This window comes from Callospermophilus lateralis, chromosome 13 (genome assembly GCF_048772815.1).
Source record: "Callospermophilus lateralis isolate mCalLat2 chromosome 13, mCalLat2.hap1, whole genome shotgun sequence".
NCBI classification, from domain to species: domain Eukaryota; kingdom Metazoa; phylum Chordata; class Mammalia; order Rodentia; family Sciuridae; genus Callospermophilus; species Callospermophilus lateralis.
The window spans coordinates 10,425,382-10,430,887 of record NC_135317.1 but is presented as its reverse complement, the minus strand read 5'-3'; the positions used below and the strand labels follow the sequence as shown (position 1 = coordinate 10,430,887).

The 5,506-nt window shown below is 35.7% G+C and overlaps 1 pseudogene; it reads left to right on the top strand.

Moving 5' to 3' along the window:
* The first annotated feature begins 4,120 nt into the window (after positions 1-4,120).
* LOC143379544 (glucose-induced degradation protein 8 homolog pseudogene) lies at positions 4,121-4,916 on the top strand (annotated as a pseudogene).
* Positions 4,917-5,506: the final 590 nt, after the last annotated feature.

Here is a 5,506-nt window from a genome sequence, read left to right as displayed (position 1 = left end):
AAAAAGAAAAAGGAATGAAAAAAAAACTGAACACAGAGCATAAAAGACTTATGAAACACCATCAAGCAGGTCACTAGATGCATTATAAGCATCAAGAAGTAGGAGGGACAGAGAAAGGAAGAAATATTGTCTAAAACCTTCACAAATTTAAGAAAAGGCATGGCCCTGTAAATCCAAGGGCTCAGTAAAGTGCATGTTAAACCCTAAAACACATTATTATCAAAGCTTCAAAACACAAAGAGAGAATCCAAAAGTAGCAAGAGAAAAGCAACTCATTACATACAAAGGACTCCTAATAATTTTATCAGTGGATTTCTCCAATAATAAGAAGAAATCTTGCAAGCCAGAGACAATGGGATAATATATTTGATGTACCAGAAGAAAAACTGTTAACTAAGAATTCTGTACCTGGCAAAACTGTCTTTCAAAAATGAGGAAGAAATTAAAACATTGTCAGATATACAAAAGTGGAGGAAGTTCATTACCATTTTATCTTTCCTATAAGAAATTATAAAGGCAGCCTGTTAGGTGGAAATATAAAAGGGTGCTAGGCAGTGACATGAAATAAAAATGTAAAATTGTTCAGTAAAAGTAATAATTATGTGGACAAATATATAAATCAGCCTTTTTGTTATTTTAGTTTGTAACTCCACTTTTAAAAATCTTCCATAGGATTTGAAACATAAAATGCATACATATACTTATAAATCTATGTTAATAACTACACAATATATAAAGATGTAATTTATGATACCCATAACTTAAAGTTTGGGAATAAAGCTAGAAAATGAAAGTGTTATGTGTAATTAAGTTAGTACCAGTTTAAAATAATTTTCTGCAATCTTAGGATGTTATTTTTAATCTCCATGATAACAGAAAAGAAAATATCTATTAAAACACACACACACACACACACACACACACACACACACACGGAGAATGAAACCCCAACATGTCACTGCAAAAACAATAAACATAAAAGATGATGGAACCTGGAAGAAAAGAGTGATAAAAAAGCTATAACGGATACAGAAAACATTTTTAAAGGCAATAGTAAGTCCTTCCCTATCAATATTTTAATTGTAAATGAATTAAATTCTCCAAATAAAGACAGAGATTGGCAGAATGAGGAAAAAACTTGATCAAACTATATGCTGTCTACAAGAGACATATTTTAGATTTAAGGACAAAAATAGGTTGAAAGAGAAAGGACATAAAAAGATATTCTATACAAGTAGCAACAAAAATGAAGTAGGGGTAGTATACTAATATCAGACAAAATAGGCCATAATCCAAGTATTAATAAGATACAAAGGACATCATATAATGATTAAATTGTGAATTTTCCAAAAGATATGACAATTATAAATATATATGCATCAAACATTAATGCTCCAATATATATGAACATTAACTTAACTAAAAGGAGAAATGACTATTGTGCAATAACACCCAAACAAACAAACAGAATATACATTTTTCTCAATTGCATAAGGAACATTCTTTAGGACAAACCATATGTGAGGCTGCAAAACATTCCCTAAAACTATTTTTAAAAAGACTGAAAATATGGAAAGTATCTTTTCTGATCAAAATGGAATGCAACTAAGAGTTGACATTAGAAATACTGGAAATCGGGACTGGGGATGTGGTTCAAGCAGTAGCGTGCTCGCCTGGCATATGAGGGGCGCTGGGTTGTATCCTCAGCACCACATAAAAATAAAATAAAGATGTTGTGTCCACCGAAAACTAAAAAATAAATACTAAAAATTCCTCCCTCTCTCTCTCTCTCTCTCTCTCTCTCTCTCTCTCTCTCTCAATTAAAAAAAGAAAAGAAATACTGGAAATCTACAAAAATGTAGAAATTAAATAGTATATGGTATAACAACCAATAAGTCATAGACAAAAAAGTGAGAAAATATATTGGGACAATGAAAATACAACATAGAAAAACTTACAGGATGAGGTGAAAACAGTTTTGAGAGAAACTTGTAGCTCTCAACAGTAAATTTTTAAAAGGAGGGACAATAGCAAATCAGTAACATAGCTTTACAACTTAAGAAATTGTAAGAAGAGAAACATAAGCCCAAAGGCAGCAAAAGGAAAAAAATAAAGATGAAAGTGGAAATAAATAAAATATAGAAAAAAGAATGAGAGAAATCAATAACCAAGAGTCAATTCTTGAAAAAGATAAATTAAAAAATATTAACAAATCTTTAGGTAAATTTACTGAGAGAAATATAGAAGACATAAATAACTAAACCTAGAAATACAAAGAAGAAATTATTACTGATTTCAGAGAAATAAGAAGGATCACAGAGAGTATTATAAACAATCATACACCAAAAATTGGATAAACTAGATAATATGGACAAATATATAGAATTATAAAAACTAACAAGACTGAAACATGAAGAAGCAGAAAGAGCAGAGTAGACCTAAAACAGTAAGGACATGAATCAGTAACTGAAAATCTCTCAACAACAGCAACAAAAACCTTCTGGACTAGATCACTTTACTGGTGAATTACAACCAAGTATTTAAAGAATTAACACCAATCCTTCACAAATAATTTCAAAAATTTTAACAAGAAGGAACATTGGTGAAGCCTGCATTACCATTAGCATGACACCAAAGTCAAATACACACACACACACACACACACACACACCAAAGAAAAAAAGAAGAAGACCAAGAAGAAGAAGACAAAGAAGAGAAGGAGGAGGAGGAGGAGGAGGAGAAAGAAAAGGAAGAAAACTGCAAACCAATATCCCAGTGAACACTGTTGCAAAAATCCTCAATGAAACAGTAGGAGCATGATTTTTAAAAGCATATTAAAATTACCATATGCCATAGGTGGTATGCTTCTGATATACAAGGATAGTTCAACATATGAAAATCAACCAATGAAAAACATCATATTAACAGAATAAAGAAAAAATAAACACATGGTCATTTAAATTGATGCAATGGTATTTGACTCAGCCATACAGAATTAAATTGAATTATTTGCTGGTAAATGGATGGAACAGAGAACATCATGATAAGTGAAATAAGCCAGACTCAGAAAGCCAAGGGTCAAATGTATTTTATCCTAGATGCAGAAGTTAAAGAGATATAAGGAAGTAAAAAGGGGGAGGGAGGAGATCTCATGAAAAAAAAAAAAAAAAGAGAGAGAACACTAGAATGAAGGTTGGGAATCCAGTGGGGGGAAGGAAGGATGATAAAGGGGAGGAAGTGTAAGAATAAAATCGATCAAACTATGCTATAGGCATGTGTGAATATTTAAAAATAAATTCCATTTTTGTATGTCTATACTGCAACAATTTAAAAACAATAAATTAATGGAAGAAATACCAATAGAATAGAGGAAGGGGTTGTTGGAGGGAGGAGGGATGAAATACTGTATACATGTATGGCTGTGTCAAAATGAACCCACTATTGAATACAGCTAATATTTTAAAAATTGATACAGAAAAAGCATTTGAAAAAGTTCAAAGCTGTCTCAAAAAAAAAAAAAAAACACTCTACAGACTACACACAGCTGAAAATTACCTCAACATAATAAAGGCATATGTGAAAAGCCCATAGCTTTCATCATACTGGGTGGAAATACTGAAACATTCTCCCCTAATAGGAGGAGGACTACAACGATGCCCACTTTCACTTCTGCTTAACATATTACTGGACACACCAATCAGGCAAAATAAAACAAACAAACAAATAAATAAATAAAAGGCTGGAAAGAAATAAAAATTACCACTATTTATGTATCACTTTTTATATGTAGAAAACCCTAAAGCGGGCACCATGCACGCATGCATGTCCGACCTATTCCATCCCCAGCACCAAAATGTGTGTGTATTGGGGTGTGTGTGTGCGGGGGGGGGGGGGGGATGTCAGAATGACTTGAGCAAAGTTTCAGGAAATAAAACCAGCAAGCAAAAATCAGTTACATTGGTTTCCTGCCTGGCCTCCGCCTCTTCCTTGGCCTCCACCTTTCTGTGCTGGGCGATTGCAGGAACTGCCCCTCCCTGGCCTTGTGAGTGGTCGCTGAGGCGCTGTGGTCACCGCCCAAACTGGTTGCACAGGAGGCTGGATCTTAAAGAAATAAACCAGAATGAGTTATGCAGAAAAGCCTGATGAAATAAGGAAAGATGAGTGGATGGAAACGCTCAGCAACCGACACGCCCAGTGGGCAGACATGAACCGCCTTATTATTAACTATTTGGTCACAGAAGGCTTTAAGCAAGCAGCAGAGAACTGTCCCATGGAATCTGGAATTGAACCCAGCATGGATCCGGATACTCTTGATGAGAGAAGCAAGATCCAGGAGATGATTCTGAAGGCTTAGATTTTGGAGGCCACCGCATTGATTTAACAGTCCCTGCTGGGACCAGCTCTTAGACACAAACCGGTAACTTTACTTTCATCTGCAGCAACAGATCTAGGCGGTGCTAGAGGAGGAGAGCAGGGCTAAGAGAGCAGAGTGCCTCAAAGAGATGGAGAGTAGCTGGCCCTGCTGGCCCTCTATATCCCTGAGGAGTCATGCTTTGGAGACCTCCTTCACAGGATGCAAAAGCAAAAGGTTTGGAGTGAGGTTAACCAAGGCGTTCTACATTATGAAAATCGCGAGTCAACACCCAAGATGACAAAATTACAGAAACTTGTTATTTTAAGCTCAGAACGTGCTGGACCAGAAGAAAGTAAAATATCCCCAAATGACAGACCTTAGCAAAGGTTTAACCCAGGAGCCCAAGCAGAGCCTTGCAAGCCAACCCCACACTGTCCCCTGCACAGGACTCACCTTCCTTCCGCAGGAACCAAAGATTTTCACTGCAGCAGGAACATTTTCCCCTCTTGTAGATTTGTTTGTTTATTTGTTTGACTCAGCATCTTTCTTAAAAGGAAAATGACCCTTTTAAATTCTGGAAGCCCCACAGTGAAGGGCGCCTTCTAGGAAGGCTGTCTGTCTGTGCACTTGGTGTGTCCCAAGGACCTCCACACCTTGGGTCACTGTCCCAGAGCTCCTCTGTCTGGCTGCCATAGGGGCTGGGTTCCTAGGGCTGCTGTTATAACCAGGCCTCTCTGCAGGGACAAGAAGAGCACCCGTCACTCTTACTTTCTGCTGGCTTGTAGGCAGACAATACCTTGGTTAATTTTCCTAAGTCTTGGCTGAACTTCATCTTCCAGTTTTTTCTCACACCATGTTTTTCATTTGTTTTTGTTTTTGTCTTCTCTAGGAAAAAATATATATAAATTTATAAATCCTAAACAATTAAGTTGCATCTCATACACTAACAATGAGCAATCTAAAAGGAAACAAGAAATTAAAAAAACAATTCTATTTACAGATACAACAAAGAGAATAAAATACTTGAGCATAAACTAAATTAAGGACATGAGAGACTTATACACTGGAAACTATAAAAAATTGTTGAAATTAAAGAACACACAAATAAATGTAAAACATCCCATGTTCATAAATTGAAGGATTTAATATGGG